General features: G+C 40.2%; 1 protein-coding gene across 1 annotated transcript in view; it reads left to right on the forward strand.

The window, feature by feature from the left end:
- Positions 1–20,719, forward strand: part of LOC122539433 (thrombospondin type-1 domain-containing protein 4) — a 155,481-nt gene that overhangs the window by 2,532 nt on the left and 132,230 nt on the right. The gene's annotated exons all lie outside the window — the stretch shown is intronic.

The following is a 20,719-nucleotide window of genomic DNA, read 5'->3' on the forward strand; positions in this document are numbered from 1 at the left end:
ATTTAATGTCCAAGTATTTTTCGCTGTCATTTGATCTGATTGAGCTAGATGGGACCCTAGCAAAACAAATGAAGACATTTTATGTAGTGCACAATGATGACTGAGTAAATATAATTGTACATCAGACATTCACAAGAAACAAGCAAATTTGTAACAACCATTTCTCGCACTTTATCTGCAGTAAATTATAATAACTAATTTTATGTTAAACATGTTCTTTGCGTTCAGGATTTAAAATTCATTGAAAAGATTTTGTTGGAAAGTTGTAATGTTTCCATGAACAGCATTTGTGAAAAATCAAAATAGGTAGATCAGCACCTCTATTTTTTTATATTGATGGGCTTTATGTATGCTGGATTCATCTGGTTAGGATACATTTTTGATAGTTTTCCCCTGGACTCGCCATACATGTGCGTTTCTTAAATAAACACAGAAATCATGCTGTGTGGGACTTCATAATGCACAAGGGCCCTATTCACTGACATTCAGTGGCTTGCAGCTAACATATCTGTACAAATGTGATTTGCACTGTGGAAATGTTAATTAAAGCTGAAGCTCTTTTCACAAGACGTTTGTGAAAAATTCTGCTGAACTGCAAATATTCAGACCATGTGTAATAATAACACTGATTTAAATTGTTTGTTACTGGAGGGGCTCCAGCATTCACTAAAACGGTCGCCGGGTGCTGGGGCAGCAAGCAAGCCGTTTTCACACTTTCATCATCGGAATTTGCTTGATTGACCATACGGTGGTGCGTGGCACTCCAGTTGCATTGTGCAGCAGAGCTACATGAGATCATGCCCATCAGTCTCATCTGCAAATGCTGTTGACGGACCAAAAAGAAATTCAGAAATCAGATGTGGGCTGTTTCATCAATAAAATCAATGTGGCAAAGAAAGACTTGCATTTAAATGACCACAGGATGTCCCGAAATGATTTCATTCAATGAAAGACTTTTTAAAGTGTGATCGTGGTTGTAATATGCTAATCGTGCCTGACAATTTTCTTCTGGTAGGGCTCCACAATAGCAGTGTGATAACAGATCTTTTTTTTCTTTGAAGTGAAGTTGATTGAAAGGTAGATATTAGGCAGGGAAATCTGCTCAGCTTTTCTTCCACATTGTGTCGTGAGATCCTGTATCCACCTGCTAAGTTTTCATGTAGTTGCCTGAGAGAGGCCACAAGGGGTTACCCAGCATGAAGACATCAAGAAATTGACATCTTTGAGAAGGGAAGAGAGGTGAGGGAGAGAAGAGAGTAAAGGATGGAACAGGGGAGGAAGGAAGAAGAGGTAAAAGGGAGAAAAAGAGATCACCAAAGAAGGGGATTAAGAGGGAGCACAGCAGAGAAGAAAAGAAAATGGAATGAGTGAGAGGCGAAATGGAGGGGTCAAGCTCTTTGAAGGGAGAAGAGTGAGGGAAGGCTGTTATGTTATGTCTTATAGCAGCTGTACAATATATCTTTAAGGAGCATGCTCATAATGCCGTCATCATGGAACCTAATGGCATAAAGCTCTCAGACTCCATCTTATGCAGTTCCCTTGCAACATGATACACTGAGGGAAGCCTGCTACAGTGCATCCAAATTACTTTATTTGAGTCCAGTCACACAAGTGATTGTAATGTACATATGTAGACACAAGGTTGTAATAAAGGTTCACTGAATTCTCCAGTAATAGGTAGTTTACATTTAATTTATATGTAATGGGAACTAACATGATAGATGAAGATGACCACATATTGCAATATGTCACATCATAGTGGCATTGCAGCTGTTCATAAAGAAACGACTCCTGGACACAACATTATATCATGCCATTGGAAGCGTGATAGTGAGCATCAGTTACTCCCTGTCACAATTAAACCTGCTGCCACCAGCTTTTCTCTCTTAAAGGCACAGAGCCACACTCAGTAAACCTTTTTAAAGATGCCACAACCGTGAAAATAAAGTGAACTGTAAGCAAAAGAACAAGGACAGAACAGCAAACCAATTAAAAGAAAGAAGCAAACAAACTCTGCACTCTACCTCAATAAAACAAAAAGCTATTGACCTTCAACAAGAAATGGAAGGCAAACATTTAATTATGGATTGGTTCACTGAATTATACCTATATAACCACCAAATGCCACCTTACTTCACAATTCAAGCTGTAAATGATCCTGAGAGGAGTTCTGATTAGGAAACACTGGACTTGAAATATTAACTGTGCTTTCTTCTCACAGATGCTGCCAGACCTGCAGAGTTTTACTAGTCCTCTCTGTCTTTGTTTCAGATCTCCAGCATCCACATTTTGTTTTATTAGATCTATGATAATCTTATATGTTATTGTTGAGGAGAGGCATCACAGGATACACACATCCAGTCTTCCTGAGAAAACAAGATAAATCCAGAGAAGATGTTGAAGGTACTTGACAGCCAACTCAAAGTGTGAACCAACTTCAGGATTAACAGACTCAAACTCATGGCACATAGACACAAACCCCAAGAGTCTATTGACAACTTTGTCATCAGATACCACATCATCATGTGCATGATTTTTTTGAAGAACTCTTTGAGAAACTAATTAAATTGGTAAATGCCTCTAAGCAGATCAAAACCTCCAGGCAAGAACTTTTGGTCAAGAATAACCATTGACACATTGCTGACAGATGGATGAAGCCATAATGGTGACCCAACATCAGCTGCAGGCTTTGGGTCCAGACAGCACTATTGCTGCAGTCAGCAAAATGCACCAAACTAACAGGATCAGATGTGCTTTGTTGAACGTACCCAGAGGTTGTCTGACAATTCTTCACATCTGCACAGCATGTGTCAGCAGTGGACATCAGTCACACATGCAGGAGACCTGGTTCCTAAAGCCCACTCAGGTGACCAACAAGATGGCACACCACCACAACACTGGCAGCGGAGAAAGTTGTCCCAACATATACAAACATAAAAACAAAGTGCACAGCCATCAAAGTAAAAGGAACCTCCTGAATGATGGCCAAACCTTTCAGACTGTTATCCTCATGCAGTATGTCAATGATAAGAATGGTCAGAAGCTGTAATGACCATCGACATCATATACCCACAAAGGCAAAGAAGTGGAGTACAAAAGTAGGGAGGTTTTACTAAAACTATACAAGGCTGACCACAACTACAATACTGTGAACAGTTTAGAAGGATTTTGGTATTAAAGACAGTCCAGAGAGGATTCACTAGGCTGATTCCGGGTATGGAACGTCTGTCTTATGTGGAGAGATTCAGAAGGCTGGATCTGTTCTCATTGAAATACAGAGGTGACTTTGAAACATAAAGATTCTTAGGGACTTGACAAGGTAGATATGGAAAGGTAATTTCTCCTTGTGGGAGATTGAGAAAAAAAGGACATAATTTCAGAATAGGGTAAAAACAATGATTGCAGATGCTGGAAACCAGATTCTGGATTAGTTGTGCTGGAAGAGCACAGCAGTTCAGGCAGCATCCGAGGAGCAGCGCAATCGACGTTTCGGGCAAAAGCCTGATGAAGGGCTTTTGCCCGAAACATCGATTTCGCTGCACCTTGGATGCTGCCTGAACTGCTGTGCTCTTTCAGCACCACTAATCCAGAATATAATTTCAGAATAAGCAGTCGCACATTTAAAACAGAAATGATGAGGATTTTATTTCTTGGAGGGTAGTGAATTCTTTACTGGAGAAGGCTATTGGGACGGGGTCATTAAGTATATTCAAGGCTGAGATAGGCAGATGTTTAATCAGTAAGGGAGTCAAGGGTTATGGGGAGATGACAAGCAAGTCAAGGGTTATGAGATCAGCCAATCGCTTTGAATGCTGAGCAGGCTCGATGGGCTGAATAGTTGATTTCTGCTCCTATATCTTATGGTCTTATGAACATGCCCTGAAAGCCAAATTGATATATTACCAAATGCATCCTAAAAGTCATGTCTTCCAACAAGTGACACTGCATGGTACAGTCTACAGAAGACCGTCTCATGGTGTGTAATAGTTCATCGGTTCCGTTCAATGGCACTGTCACACTGCAGTGCCAATGCCAATATGCAACTTCAGCTTGGATTCCTGAATTCATCTACATCATAGATACCAGTGGTCCAACCATAACTACCGTATACACAGATCTCAGCATTGTAAACATTCACAACATTCATCGTTTTGATAACAGAAGAGGCCGAGAACTTTACTGTTCAGAGACAGAGGAGAATCAGCCAGATACGCGACCAACAAGCAGATAGAGAACAAACACATCCATGCGACAGAGATCAGAGCCAGGAATCCAGTCACTATTACCTGGATGCCAGCAAAGGTTTCTAAAGAATGCAACCAGCCCAGATCATATGAAATCATTTGCAATCCTGGTGCTGCATTGCAAAGGAACTGACACCAGTTCAGATTACTATCATGCTGATCGTGTATGCTGAGAGTGAGAATGAAAGCTTCAAACCAATGATTGTACAGTTATGTTCACTGACAACAACCAACAGCAAAACAAGCAAGTTGTCAGTTAAGAGCAATTGAGAACAACGTGTATAGCTCCAACAGGTCAGGACGAGGTGTCTAACCTCCAGTGCATTATTCAAATATGATTATGCTTGTTAACTCAGTTTTTATGTGCCTATATAGTTGTTGAATTGCCAATGTGTGCCTATGCTAAATGTTGTATATGTGTTTGGGATTTCTCTTCTTTGGAAAAAAGGGGGACGTTGTGATATATCTCGCAACAAGTATGCAATATGCCTTTAGGGACATGATTATGATGTCGTCACCGGACCATGGCATGTGTGCTGTAAAGACCTCAGTCTCCATCTTAGTGAGGCATCTTGGTAGCATATCACACTGAGAAAATAGTACTAGCCTACATCCTAATTGCTTAGCTTGGGCCTAGACACACAGGCGCCTGTAATTGGAGTGTCCATATGTAGATACCTGGGCTGTAATAAAAGTTAATTGGAATCACCAGTATTATATGATGCATATCTAACATGAGCAATGTTCCTTCTAAATTTCTTTAAGGCTACACAAGGCTCCAAGGTACATGTGCTACAGTGACTTCTGAAATTAGAAGTCAACGCTGCAGTCAGCATGGTGACACCAGTGACCATGTACAGAACCCTGGAGCAGCTATGTACACAGCCATGCAACTTAGAGGGAACTTTGAATCTAAGTATCACATAGCTTTAGTTGAAGATTATCAGCTATCATATAATATCACATCAGTAGTGAAGGAAGGTAGCAGAGGGGGAGCTTAAAGTGAAGGCAGGGACATGAGCGAGGAGGCAAGGTTTAAAATAAAAGCAAAACTATAGATCCAATTTCTGAAACACGCTACCATTGGGAAATTATATGTACACTGTCGCACTTTTCCATTTCTTGCTGGTAAGTTTTCTGTGTGACATTCTTGTATTTATTACACAACATTTATATCGTTTTATACATATTAACTTTGTATATAGTTTGTATAATCACAAGGATGGAAAGCCACTTTTTTGCTGCCTTTTATTTCAGTACGCCTGATGATTTGTACAAAGAGTTGAGAGATTATGAACATGAGAATGAAGGAGGACAACCAATTTTGATTCATTCCCCCCTTCCCCCTTGCAAAGGTCAGTGCTGTTCCACCCAGAGGAACAGTATCTCTGCATGGTGGCAGCTAATGACCCATTTTGAGCAGCCCGCCTTGGCCTCTCTAAACTATCAACACTGTCTTCATTCGAGAAAGTTGGATACAGTCCAACTCCTCGTAAAAGGTTCCTAGTTAGTTCTTACAGTGTTGGCTGAAAACTACCATCAGGTGTTCACGAACAACTCAGAACAGTTGAGCCAGCAACATGAAGTGCATCTGTGTATCCAGGCTCACTTCATACCCTTCAACTACCCATCTTCCTGAAACATTTTCACCATTCTCTCCCTGAAATTTGATGAAGTGGATCCAAAGGCAAATCCTGCTTCTCCCAAAAAAAAGGTCACATAATTAACTAATTTCATTACACTATTAAATTGTGTAAAATTTTTAAGCTGACCGTGTCTGCTCAACTGCTAGTCTTCCGTTTTTATGGACATTGTGGAAACAACAATCTCCTGCCAGATATAATGATATTTGCATTAAGTTTTAATTTCTTTAAAAATATTTAGACACCATAATTACGTCGCTGTCTTAGCCAATTCCTGAATAAATAGGACATGCGGCTTGATGGAAATTTCCCAAAATAGTAATAAGAAGATTCATGACAAAGGGAGCAAAATAAATTGAACGATGGCTCCAAAACAGAAAGCAGATGGTGGGAGTATCTTAGACAGGCAGAAAGCTTAAACTGGAAGGCATCTTTGCCACAACAAACAACTAAACTAGAGAAAATCAAGTGAAGAGGGCACTAGTTTTCACCTACATGCCAGGCGTACACAGGGTGCAAGATACAAAAGATTGCACATTTAGTGCATTGAGTCCTCTCTATCACTCACCTTGCAACTTTATGAATAAAACGCAGTTCTATTTCCCTCAGCAGCCAGGTAATTAGTGAACTGGTCCTTATCTTAGCACTGGTTGTGACCTATATATTCCATCAATAAACATCTTAGATTCTGGGACTGAGTCTGGTGAAAGAGGCAACTCTACAAGATGGATCAAAGCTGGAAGCAATAGTCTTACTGAGAGGATAATTAATGCTGTTAGAGAGGGATTAATTTGGTGGGGCAATGACACCAGAAAACAAGAGAGAGCCAGTAATGAGATCAGAGGAGAATGTAATGTTTTATCATAACATTCAAACTTGTGGGACAACTGCAGGAAATTGGGATTAGCACACTTTTTGTGACAGTTATGTTGGTGCAGACTGACAGGCCTTTTGTGCACTATATGAATCTATGAGAGAGAGGGGACAAAAGAACAGTAAAATTAGAAATATCCAAAAAGTTACAGTGTTGACATTGAGGAAGGAAGCAAAAAACTCAATGCCTGTAGTTTAACAAATAAAGTTCATGAAGTGCAGACAAAGGTTAATATTTGAAGTTATGAGGAAGCGCATTAATGGAGATAATGGCTGAAATAAGGCCAGGGTTATGTTCCTAATGACTGGTCACCACCCCCGCTGGAATGATGGAGAAGTGCGCATGGCTTTATTGATTAAGTTCAATTATGCAATTCTAATTAGAAATGATACATTAGATGGCTGTAGTTGGAGCTGCCTGGTTTGAGTTGAACAGAGGGGGATCTGTTCCATTGTTGGGAGTTGTTTCTAACAAAACTCCAAACACTGAGAAGGAAATAAATAAGCAAATTTCACAGGTATGTAATTCAAACAGATGAGCAATCTTATGGGGTTTTAGTACCAAAATGTGAAAAATATTGTGCTGAGGATAAAGAAATTCACATTTTCTCCAGTTGGTCAGAGAGAAAACAAGATTGGATCTGGTTCTGGACAAAATAGCACAGAACCTAGAGGGGGTGATCATCTCTCTAGCAGTGGCTACAACATAATTCAGATTAAAGTAATTATGGAAAGACAGCAGAAAATATCCAAGCTGAAAATACATACCTGGGCCAATATAGGACGGGGTGTAGCACAGAATAGAAGATTGCAGATTAAAGCAGTAATATTGGTAAATGGAATGTATTCAAGGAAGCAGTGTTCAGGTACAAACAATGCATAGTCTCTTTCTTTAAAGAGAAAAGGTAGAGCTGATATCACTTTGATGGCAAGGAAATAAATGTTAAAATAAAATGGAAGAAATGTGATGAGTAAGATCTAGTTAATAACCAGCAATTTGAACTGAACATAGAAGAGGACATTGAACATATTGTTAGGAGAAGCAAAGTGAGGTTAAGAGAAAATATTGGCAGGTTACATTAAGTTAAATCCTTTCTTAAATTAACATATAAAGTGGAAAGAGCCAATAAATCTTATAACAAAATAAAGATAGAGGAAAAAGTACTAAAAATATTAGCATTCCTGAATGTTGATAAGTCACCTGTTTAAGGTGAATGCATCATAAGTTGTTGAAGGAAGCAAAAGTGGCAGTGTTGCACTCTTACAAATCTTATTGGATCCAGGAGTAGTGTTGTAGGACTGGAGGGTCACGAATATTATGCTACCATTCAAGAATTGGGCAAGAAATAAATAAGGAATTGCAGGTCGGTCAAACTAGCACTGAATATAAAGAAGTTTTTAGAACTTCTTCACAGGGACAAAATAAATTTTCATTTCAAATGGCATGGGTAAGTTGAAGAGAGCCATCATTTGATTAGTTAAAGGTAAAACATACCTGATTACCTTGAATTCTTTGACAAGGTAATAGAGCAGGTTGATCAAAATAATGTGGTGGATGTTGCTTATATAGACTTCTAGAATGCATTCAACATAGTGCCACATCGGAGACTTGTTAAGAAGATGGAGGTCCATGAAAATCTAAGGGGAATGTGTCATTATGGATACAAAATTGGCTTGATGATATGAAGCAAAAGCTAATAGTAGATAATTATTGTTCAGACCAGGTGATGAGTTTCAGCAGTGGTAACCAAATTTGCAACTTTTATAATCAACCCAGTCCAAAGGCAAAATGAACAGCATTATGATGTTCAAAGATGAAACAAAATGTGATAATGATAATGAAAGTAGTAACTGCCTTTAGTATGACTTGGAAAGCATGGTAGATGAAGTTGAATGTGGGGAAGTGTGAAATGAGAAACTCCGAGTGGGCTAATGTAGAAAGCTGGTATATTGTAAAATGACATGATTTCAAAAATGTGTACTTCAGTCAAGAGATGTTTATATATGTAAATCCTTAAAGAAAGCATGGGGAAGTGTTAAGTCGGTTTAAAAAAGTCATAGGGGTTACTTGGGTTTACATGCAGGGTAATAGAATAGAAAGGAATAGAGATTATGCTTTAAATTCTATATAGCCATTTAGACCTCAGTTAAGAGCATTCCTGGGTTCCACACCTCAGGAAAGTATAAAAGCCTTAGAAAAGTGATCAAGGCTTCCCAAGATTTAACTAGGGATGATGGACTTCAGATTTGAAAAGGTATTAGAAAATATAGGACCTCACCTCCTGGGACAGAGAGTTAGTAAATCCTGGAATGCTGAGAGCATAATGGACATAATGCATCAATGTGGAATTAAGCAGGACTTCTCTTTTAGAAGCATGTATAGACATGATAGGCTGAATGGCCTCTTTCTGTGCTCCTTGTTGTATGATTTTATGGTTGCTTGAAATCATATAGAAACTTCCAGATCTATGTGTTTGACTGCACCTGTCCTGCTCTGGAAGTTGCTGTTCAACTTACTCTGAAGAAGAAAGTCACCACAGTCTGATAGGGCTGCTCTCTCTATAGAGGGACTAGTGGTGAAGTTAATCTGAGGGTCACCACAGAGGCAAGGGGCAAGGTTGAGAAGACAGAACCTCAAAGGTATTCTCAGCCGGTGTGGGAATTGAACCCATGCTGTTGGCATCACAAAGCAGCCAATTGAGCATACTGACCTCAACCTACTCCATAATAACTTTTCGTCTCAGCATTTATTGTTCCTATTGCAAAGTTCGGGCTTTGGTATTTTCATCATTGCATCTCACATTTGTGGTTTACTCTGCCTTTACCATCAGCTAAAAAATGTGCACTTAAAATTTAAAAACATAAACAAGTACAAATAAGGTCCCCATTCTATCATAATTGTGAGAATTAATTGCTTGTAGTGGCTGTTTCTCCAAGCCCATCACATTGGAGCCATTTTCTGTGAATCAGAAGCACATGCCTGCTATTTGACCCGACAATAAACATTAATAGCCCGAGACAACCAAGTGGGACTTTAATGTTTAGACTAAAATGCTTTCTAAAAACTTATACAGTAATTGTTTTTTTTATATAAGTTGCTCAATGATTTGTTACATTCAATAGAATGAGCAGAAATATTATTTTGAATCAGATTAAATGGCAATAAACCTTACTGCACCAACACTGTTTCGGAATGAAACTGAGACCAGAGGCCAATTCTTCAGAACTAAACCTCTTAAACTGTTAGGGATTTTCCTGATTTATTTTTAATGAAAAAGATGTTGTCACTTACAGAAGAATCCAGAATTCCTGCACTTCCAGCAGGGAGACCATGTGTGAAGGCAGTTCAGATTAAACCAATCATCTCAGCCCCTCGGGGGGCTGTTTATGTTCAGATACCTCATTAGTGGCAATCTGCATATCACAAGGTCATATGTCGTGTTCTCCATCTCTCTTTCCTCCTTTAAGATGTATCTGAAATTCTACTTGATTGACATAGATGTTGACCGTGTGACCTAACATCTCCTCGTGACAAATCTTTTTCCATAATGCTCCTGTAAAGTGTCTTGGGCTACTTTATTACATAAAAGGCACTATATAAATGCCATTTGCAGAGTATGTCACAACTCTTCAGACAATGAAGTAGACTGTGGTCACATACAACACAATACACAAACTTAGGCTAATAAGTGACGGGTAAAATAGACGGGTAAAATGACCATCTCTAACAGATAGAGCCTAGCTTTTTGGCAATCATAGGACCATAAGACATAGGAATGGGAGTAGGCCATTCAGCCCTACCTTAAATAGGATCATGTCTGATTTGAGATTCCTCATGTCCACATTCTTACAATTTCCCTGTAACCTTTGACTCCCCTACTGATCAAGACTGTAGTGATTGTAATGAGGTCTGTGTGGAGTTTGCTCATTCACCCCATGTCTGCGTGGGTTTCCTCCGGGTGCTCCAATTTCCAAAGATGTGCAGGTCATATGAATTGGCCATGCTAAATTGCCCCTAGTGTTAGGTTCATAAGTCAGGGGCAAATATAGGTTAGGGGAATGGGTCTGGGTGGGTTACTCTTTGGAGGGTCGGTGTGGACTTGTTGGGTTAAAAGTTTACAAACTGTAGGGAATCTAATCTAATCCAATGATCAAATAGTCATGAATGGGAAATTATGCCTGACAAATTTACTGGAATTCTTTGAAGAGTTAGCAAGCAAGACAGATAAAGGGGACACAGTGGATATAATATATTTGGATTTTCAGAAGTGTATTAGGCTACTTGATAAGAACCCCTGGAATTGGAGATAGTATATTTACATTGATAAAGAATTGGCTTTCTAATTGAAGACAGAGAGTTGAAATAAAGGGGCATTTTCAGAATAGCAACCTACAATTAGTGGTGTGTTGCAGGGTCAGTGTTGGGCAACAATATTTATAATATATATGAATGGCTTGGATGAGGAAAGTGAATATGTTACAGCCAAGCTTGCAAATGACACAAAAGTAGGTGGGAAGGCAGGTAGTGAAGATGACTCAAAAAGTCTGTGGAGAGATATGAACAGGTTAAATGACTGGGCAAAAACTTGATAGATGGAATATAATGTGGGGAAATGTGAGGTAATGCATTTCAGCAGTAAGATTAGAAGCGCTGAATGTTATTTGTATTTAGAAAGACTACAGAGATCTACAGAACAGAGGGGTTTGGGAATCCTAGTAAATGAATCACAAAAAGCTAGCATTCAAGTTCACGAGTGCACAGAAGGCAAATGAAATGTTCGGTTCTGAATAAGGCTCACTGGAACCAAAATGTTAACTTTCTTTTCTCTTTGCAGATGCTGCCAGACCTGCTGAGTTTTTATAGCAATTTCCATTTGTGTAAACAAAATATTGGCCTTTTTTTTAAAAAAAGGAATGGAACTTTAAAAGTAGCGAGGTTTTGCTAAAACTGTAGATGGCACTGATCAGACCACAGCTGGAATACTGCCCCTTACCTGAGAAACTGGCATTGGAGGCATTCCAAATAAGGCTCACAAGGCTGATGCTGGGTATAGAGGGACTGTCTTATGAGGAACATTTGAGTAGGTTGGGTCTGTACTCGTTCTAGTTTAGGAGAATGAGGGGTAACGTTATTGAAACATACAAGACTCTTCGAGACTTGGCAGGGTAGATACAGAAAGACTGTTTCCCTTTGTGGGAGAGTCCAGGGCCAAAGGGCAAAATTTGAGAATAATGGGTCACACATTTAAGACAGAGATAAGAAGAAGTTTTTCTCTCAGAGGGTAGTGAATTTGTGAAATTCTTTGCTGCAGGGGGCTTTGAAGGTTGAGTTATTAAGTGTATTCAAGGCTAACGAAGACAGATTTTTCATTAGGAATGCAATCAAGGATTAGGCGGGATAGGCTGGAAAATGGAGTTAATGAGATCAGATCAGCCATGATCCCACTGAATGGTGAAGCAGACTCGATGGCTGAACGTCCTACTTCTACTGTTATGACTTATGTTGCTGTGCAGTCAGCCTGATGGTCCTTTCTGTAGTCACTCCTGAAATAACTCCACAGAGGCTGGTATCCCATCATCAAATCACCCTTTATTTATAGGTGGAGTGTCTTTAACACCTATCCAGCTCCCTCAGAGCCACCTCTCAGAGTGTCAGGTTCTCTGCCAGTCCTGTTTCTATCTGTCAGCCAGGACTCCCTGATTGAACCAGATTAACAGACCGAATCAAGGAAAACATATTCTATGAGGTGTACCTGGCTGAACTCGTTACAATCACTACAACTCCATAGCCAGAACATCCTTCCTCAGATAAGGAGACTAAAACTACACACAATACTCTAAATATCTTGCTGCAATTTACAGAGATCCTGTAAATTGCAGCAAGATATCCCTGCTCCTGTACTTGAATTCTCTCACTATGAAGGCCAACATACCATTTGCCTTCTTTCACTGCCTGCTTACTTTTTGCTGTTTGTTTATATTCAGTAGTTGCTGTACAAGGACAAACAGGTTTCGTTGCATTTCCTCCTTTCCCAATCTTACATCGTTCAGACAATAACCTGCTTTCCTGTTGCTGCCACCAAAGTAGATCGCCTCACGTGTATCCATACACATTATACTTCATCTGCCATTTATCTGTCCACTTACTCAACTTGTCTAAATCATATTGAAGCATCTCTGCCTTCTCCTCACAGCTCACCCTGTCACCAAGCTTTGTGTCACCTGCAACCTTTAAGATATTACATTTAGTTCCCTCCTTTAAGTCCTTAATATTTATTGTGAATAGCTGGGATCCAGGGACTGATCCCTATTATACCTCAGTAGTCACTTAGAAAAAGACTCATTTATTCCTACTGTTTGTTTTTAGGTCTGCCAAAAAGATCTCTTTTGTGCAAACCTTGAGGATCTCTCTCCATGTCAGTACACTATTTTGTGTGCTTTAATGTTACAACAATCTCTTATGTTCGACCTTGTCAAAAGCCTTCTCAAAGACCCAGTGAACCATACCCACATTCAACAGCATCTCTGGAGCCTAAAACCCTCACACCTTGGGCAACTTTGCCTCCAATTCATAAACGGTCCTATCTTGGTCACATGTATTCATTCATCATTGGCTGACTCAGGATCCTGGAACTTCTGATTCAGGAGGATGTTAAGGAGTGCCTTCATCACACAGTCTGCAGAGGTCAACCACATCATCTTCTGAAATGTCAGTAGGGATGGCTGGTCAATGTTGATGAGGCCAGTAATGCTGACATGTGCAGAATGAATAAACAATTTCAGTGCTGTAGCAGTGATCATTCTGCTCATTCCCTTCTTATGTATCTTCCAACCAGGAATTAAATATGCCTTTTAAAGTATCTGTTCTCTTTATGCTATTCAAGTCGAAGCACATTGGGCTGGAAAGTTATCCGGTTTCCAATTTCACAGTAGAACAGTCATTGTAAGCAATGAATTGTCACACTTGAAGATCCCATGAGTCTCATAAGAACTATTCTTTCAGTGTTATTATTTATCTAATCCTAATTTGCACTGAATTGAAGACAAATTGCTGCAGCCTCTGATTCACAAGGATCTGTGTTGGATCTGTCCATCTGTGCTGGACTTAAATCCCAGCCTCAAAGGCCAACACGCACTATTCTAATCAATTCAACCAAATATGACGTTTTAGATATTTCCTGTAGTTGGAGTTGAGTGGTTTAGTGTCCTTTAATCTGTAAAATCTGTGTTTGAGCCCAGCCTGGAGCAATGGAATGAAAGTTATCTCTGCTGTGTGAATGCACTGTGAGTTTTGACTAGGTCTTCCAAGCCAAGTTTGCAGTAGGCATAGGATTCAAAGCGCAAAACTGTCCCAAGGCTGTGCAAGTTGGCAACAGATCAGCAAGCTCACTCACACGATCAACGAGAAAGGATACATAATAGGCTGTTCTTGCTGGGTTTGGGATGAATCCACATTGTTGGAGGGAGTTTTACCCTCACTCGAAATTGCATTCTACATAGGCAACGTCTTGCATGCCCAATCCAACCAGTTTAGCAGCTTGTTAGTGAAAGGTTACTGCTCCAGTTCAAGAGCAGCAGACCACATTGTGCACTGTTCAGTTTGCCCTGAAGATTTTGCTGAACATAGTAACAGAGAATTAGGAGCTTGAGGAGGCCTTTGAGCCAGTTTACAGATAAAGCAAAATGTTTTCTCACAGAAAGTTGCAAGTCTTTAGAACTTCTGGAAAAGTGGCAGAAGCAGAGTCTACGAATGTTTTCATGGCACAGGTAAATAGATTCTTGAAAAGCAAAGGGGTGAAAGGTTATCAGAGATCGAGGAGAATGCCGATTTCAGGCTGTAATCAGATCAGTAATTGTCAATGAATAGCAGCAGGTCAGGGGCTGAATGCCCTTGTCTTTTCTTTTTACATTTACATTACATTACAGTGTAGAAACAGGCCCTTCGGCCCAAGTCCACACCGACTCGCCGAAGCGCAACCCACCCATACCCCTACATTTACCCCTTACCTAACACTACGGGCAATTTAGCATGGCCAATTCACCTGACCTGCACATCTTTGGACTGTGGGAGGAAACCGGAGCACCCGGAGGAAACCCACGCAGACACAGGGAGAACGTGCAAACTCCACATAGTCAGTTGCCTGAGGCGGGAATTGAACCCGGGTCTCAGGCGCTGTGAGGCAGCAGTGCTAACCACTGTGCCACCGTGCCACCGTCTTGCCCCAAAATCTGCCATCACAGCTGATCTTCTCACATTGACACTATATTTCTGCACTATTCCCGTTTTCCCTGATGATTTCCGTATGTTGAAATGTATTGGTGTCAGTTTCAAACCTATTTAGCAAGCGGGCCTCTACAGTCCCCTGGGGCTGAGATTCACCATCCTCTGAGTGAAGAAATCCCTAGGGTCTCGTCCTAGTCCTGAATTGCTCGCCCCCTTATTCTGAGATTGGTGCCTAGCCTCTGCACCCTCCCCAGCCAGGCAAACATATCTTAATGTTAATGAATGAAGCTTCGTGTCCAAGGTCAATAATACTGGTACCATGCTGCAGACAGGAAGCTGAGCTACCTGTGGAGTAGCAGTCCTGTGTAACAGTGTGGAAGTACTGTGGACCATCGGATGCTCAGTGTAGTGATTGGTATGAGGTGAGTCAGGTGGATCTCATAGAATATGAGTTCTCTGATTGGGGCGGATAACCTGGTCCAATCAGGGAGCCCTGGCTGACGGATATAAACAGGAATGTCGGGGGTTCTGCTCACTCTAGGAGCCAGCTCTGAGCTAGCTGGGTCAGGGTCATGTACAATACACATGCAAATAAAAGGTGACTTAGATTCCAGGACAGGATTCCTCGCCTTGTGGAGTTATTTTACTCAGTGTTGAAGCCAAGTGTGCATTCAACTTGAGAACTTGGTGAACTATCAACAAATCAGTAATTTTCAAAAGCCTAACTCAATAGGAAAATGTCCACAATACACAACAGAGTGAGCAAATAAAGCTAGAAAGAACCTAGTATAGGTTCCGGCTCCTGTAGCCGACTACCATCAATGGACCTCTCTGACTGAAGTTTCGTAGTCAAGAGGAGGCAGTAGGTACAAGAAAAATTGAGAAAACTGTCAAGTGATTAGATTAAAGAAAGAGATAAAGTGGAATAGATTTGAATGCTTGGATAAATATTTGAAGCAGAAGATATGTGGTTATGGGTAGAGATCCAAACAATAGGATTATTGCTTTCGCTAAGAATTCATCACAAACTTGATGGACTAAATGCCCTACTGCCACCCCATCCTGTTAGTAGTGCAGAGGTCAGAGAGTTTTCAGACGCAGAAAGTTACAACACAGAAAGAAAGAAGGAGGGTTCAAACACTGATAAATCAGAAGTAAGAGTGAATAGCAAGAGATCAGTCATAGAGGAAAAAGAAAGTGAACGTGATCAATAGAAAGGATCAGGAACATCAAGCAGGGGTCACTTGGAAAGATGGGCAGTCATAACAGAGACAAAAATTCATCCTGTAATAAACTACAAAGCCAGCTGTTCCCATGTCCTTCATGAACTGAATCATGTTTTGAAAAGTAGAGTTGACCCAACTCCTACATAAGACGATGAAGTCCCAGGCAGTGTCACATATTTGTCAGGTGTGTATTTTGGAGGGTACAAAAATCTGTTTTTCCCAAGTCCACAGCAAAACCTGCTACTAAATTTGCAACCAGTGTTGCAGGTATGGTCTCGCCAAAATGCTGTCCAATTGGTACATGATTGCTTTGGTCTGGTACTCTAATCCTCTTGCAGAAAAGGCCACATCCCACTTAATTTCCTCATTGCTTACTGTATCAATATGCTGACTTTTACATTGAATCTCTCTTAAAATGAGCATTTACAAGTTTCTTGGCCTCCAAAAAAGTGTTACTTTTCCATTCTTGTGACCAGAACAAATAACCTCACGCGTGCCTTTACAACCACATCAGGCATGTTCACTCAGCAATCCATGAGCTGCAAATTTGTACAGCTCTTAGTTTTAAGTTTTCAAATTCAAAAATAATTTGCAACAAAGTTTTAATCTTCAAAAAGATAAAGGTTAGCTAATTATGCAACTACTGCTAGAGTTACTGTATAAAAATACAGACACAAAGATTAAAATATGTAAGGATACTTTCAAAGGTAAAACTGATAACCAAGATAGTATCTTACAGAATCTTGTGCAGATCGTCGCTTAAGATGGCTCACATGTTAACTTTGGTGAATCATTATTCCACAAGGCAAAGTGAAATATCCTGGAATTTCCTATGGTATCCTTTCAGTGGTCTTTATTTTTCTCAGGAGCTTTTAATTCTCACACTTTTATTAAAGGGAGTCTAGATCATTTTAAATTAGTTAACTTTGGTTGATCTCGTCTAACTAAAACTGTCTTTCAACAGATTTAGTTCAAATGCATTAGTTTGGACAGAGATATGTTGTCCAAAGGTTAGTTGAATTCTGAACGTTTCCTTTTGTGGTTGGTGTTGTATGAATACACAGATCTCAGAAAGGCATTCTACCTTTGAGATGACTAGATGACACCCCAACATGTGGCAGTCTGCTATAAAAGGTCTCACTCTCCGTATAATCAGTGTGTTGATCTATGACAATCAGTTAAGTAGTCAGTTATGCACATTAATGTAACAGTAAAATAAGGAAGCATAGAATTCAGATTCTGTAAGTTTGAGGTGTCATTCCTATATACATAGTCAGTGCTGTGTATAAACTTCAAAATGTTTGTCTCAACAATTGATTGAAGTGAATCTCACATGGATTAACATATAGAGAAGCACTTTGACCATTTTGTGCTGGCTGTGCTGTCTCACCATAAGGGAACCATAACAGTTGATGCTGAGAATCACTTCAATGTATGTCCCTTTTGGGACTGTGGTGAATCAACACCTCATGACTTCCAAGAAACACTCTGTAGAGTTCAATTTCCATTTTTAGAGACAGAGTAACCTTCCATTTTTAGAGACAGAGTAACCTTCTATACAAACTAAAAATTATAATTATACGGTCATGAGCCTTTCCTTCTTTATGGTTCATCTTCTAAATTGTTATCCATTCACCTGCCTAAATTGCTTTACAGCTGTTCTGTATTGTCAATGAGTATTTTTTGAAACTGAGTTTTCCACTTAGCAAACTTGCATAAAGAGCAGACATAAAAGACCAGATCATCTGATTTTTACTGTGGTAATAATTGCACAATAAGTATTGGTAGGGACATCAGGTGAACTCATCTGCTTTTATTCAAAAAAGTGTCATAAGATTTTTTTTAACATCCATCTGAGAGGGCCAGATTTTCAGTCTCAGAAATGTGGCTTGAACCCTCACTTTTCGGACTCACAAACAAAAGACTGAGCAAATAAGGCAAGGCTGAATCCTGAATCTTGTGGAAATAGCCACTGTCCACAACCTGGTCCAAACATTGCTTTCATTTCTACTTGTAAAACTAACAATGAGAAAACAATATGTAACTGGACATGCTCACATTAAATGTTGCAAATGGACCACAGATGGGAAATCTAAGAGAAAAACAGCGCTTTGTAACAGTTTCCATTTCACAGACATTACTGGCAGCAATTGACTGAAATCATGGCTGCGTATGTGTGGATTTGGCTACAGTTTAAAATGGCTTTGTTGTCAATTTATTTTGCCAAAGAATCTTACTATCCCAGGATAAGCAGCTGACTGACTAAATATAGCTACTAATTCTTGATGTCCACCGTGGATTTGTTTTCATGCTAATCATCGACACATCTACTCATAGCTGGCGTTTAGTCTGAGAAGGAACTGAAGAAACAAATAAGATCAGTGCATGAAAAGCCAGTCTCTTCATTTTGGAGAGTCACGAAAAATCAAAATGGTGAAATAGAAAGGCCAATCATTTTTAAAGTTGTTATCAGTTCATGATATACTTGCTCCAAGTATTTACAACTAAATATGAAAAAAAAATGTTCTCACTATAAATCAACTCATAGAGAAATTCAATGAAGGTCAGTTTTCTTTTATTAGTTATTGGGATGTGAGGTTTTCTGACTTTACCAGTATTTATTGCCCATCCCTAATTGGCATTAAGAGCATGTTGGTGAACTGCTTTGTTGAAGCACCATAGTCCACATGGTGTAGATGTATTCACAGTCCTTCATCAGGAATGAGGCCAGATTAGAGTGGTGCTGGAAAAGCACAGCAGGTCAGGCAGCATCCGAGGAACAGAAAAATCAACGTTTCGGGCAAAAACCCTTCATCAGGGAAGGGTTGCCTCATTCCTGATTAAGGGCTTTTGCCCAAAGCATTGATTTTCCTGCTCCTTGGATGCTGCCTGACCTGCTGTGCTTTTCCAGCACTACTTTAATCTTGATTCCAACCTCCAGCATCTGCATTACCCACCTCCGCCTATACTCACAATGCTGTAAGGAGGATGTTCCAAATGTTTGACCCAGCAACAATGAAGGAATGGCAATATAGTTCCCAGGATGGTGAGCGTCTTGGAGGACAATTTGTGGATGGTGGTGTTCCCATGCGTAGTTCTTCCACATGGTAGAGGTCACAGATTTGGAAAGTGCGGTCAAAGCAACCTTGGCAAGTTGCTACAGTACATCCTGATGATACTACACCTTGCTGCTTCTGTGCCCCAATGCTGGAGGGAGTGAATGTTGAAAGTGGTGAATGTGGTGCCACTCAAGTAGGCTGTTTGTCCTGATGGTGTTGAAATGCTCGAGTGTTGTTGGAGCTACACTCATCCAAGCAACTGGGGAGTGTTCTGTCACATTCTTTATCTGTGCCTTGTAAATGTAGGACAGGCATTCGGATAAGTAGCAAAATTTTCTATTTCCATCAGACTGACTTTGAGTTTTCTTTGTCCTTATGCATATTAGGTTAGATTATATTCCCTCCAGTCTGGAAACAGGCCCTTCAGCCCCACAAGTCCACACCGACCCTCCGAAGAGTATCCCACCCAGATCCATTTCCCTCTGACTAATGCACCTAAGTCAATGGGCAATTTAGCATGGCCAATTCACCTAACCTGTATATCTTTGGACTGTGGGAGGAAACTGAAGCACCCGGAGGAAACCCACGCAGACATGGGGAGAATGCAAACTCCACACAGACAGTCGCCCGAAGCAGGAATCAAACCTGGGTCCCTGGTGCTGTGAGGCAGCGGTACTAACCACCAAGCCACCATGCCACCCGTGGTTCCATTTCTAGTAATTCCATCCCAAAAGTAAAACTTATGATTCCAAGACTTCACTGGGACTAACTTACTTAAACCCAATAAGAGAACATGAATTCAAAGGACAATGATTCGGACTGGTTTTGTGGGAAATGGATGATAGTCGCGTTAAAACTGAAATTCCCAAAAGTAGAGCAAAGATAAGTTGCTGTAGTCCCAAAGGGCCACAGGGCTGATCTCTCATTAGAGAGTGGTGGCGGTGAATTTAACCTCAGGGTCATCTATACTTCAGGTGAGATGCGATGTTGAAAAGGCAGGACCTACATGGTGAACTTAGCCAATGCAGGAAAAATAATTATAGTGCATGTAAAATATCATGGAGTCATAGAGCTGTACAGCATGGAAACAGACCCTTCGGTCCAACGTGTCCATGCCAGTTAATCCAGTCCCATTTACCAGCATTTGGCCCATATCCCTCTAAAGCCTTCCTATTCCTATACCCATCCTGATGCCTTTTAAATGTTGTAATTGTACCAGCCTCCACTATTTCCTCTGGCAGCCCATTCCTTACACACAAAATAGAATTAAACAGCAGAATCACAATAATTATGACGCAGAAAGAGACTATTTGCTGCACTGTTCCAATCTGGGTGTTTTCAACCTGAACGGTCCACTCCCATTCACTTTCATTCTCCAAATCATTTATGATTTCCCTTTTCAAATAGTTCGCCAAGTACCTTTTAAAATGATGGTATAGCTTCTGTTTCA

Source organism: Chiloscyllium plagiosum, unplaced genomic scaffold (genome assembly GCF_037043375.1).
Source record: "Chiloscyllium plagiosum isolate Xiang-an unplaced genomic scaffold, Cpla_swu_hap1 HiC_scaffold_36, whole genome shotgun sequence".
NCBI classification, from domain to species: Eukaryota; Metazoa; Chordata; class Chondrichthyes; order Orectolobiformes; family Hemiscylliidae; genus Chiloscyllium; species Chiloscyllium plagiosum.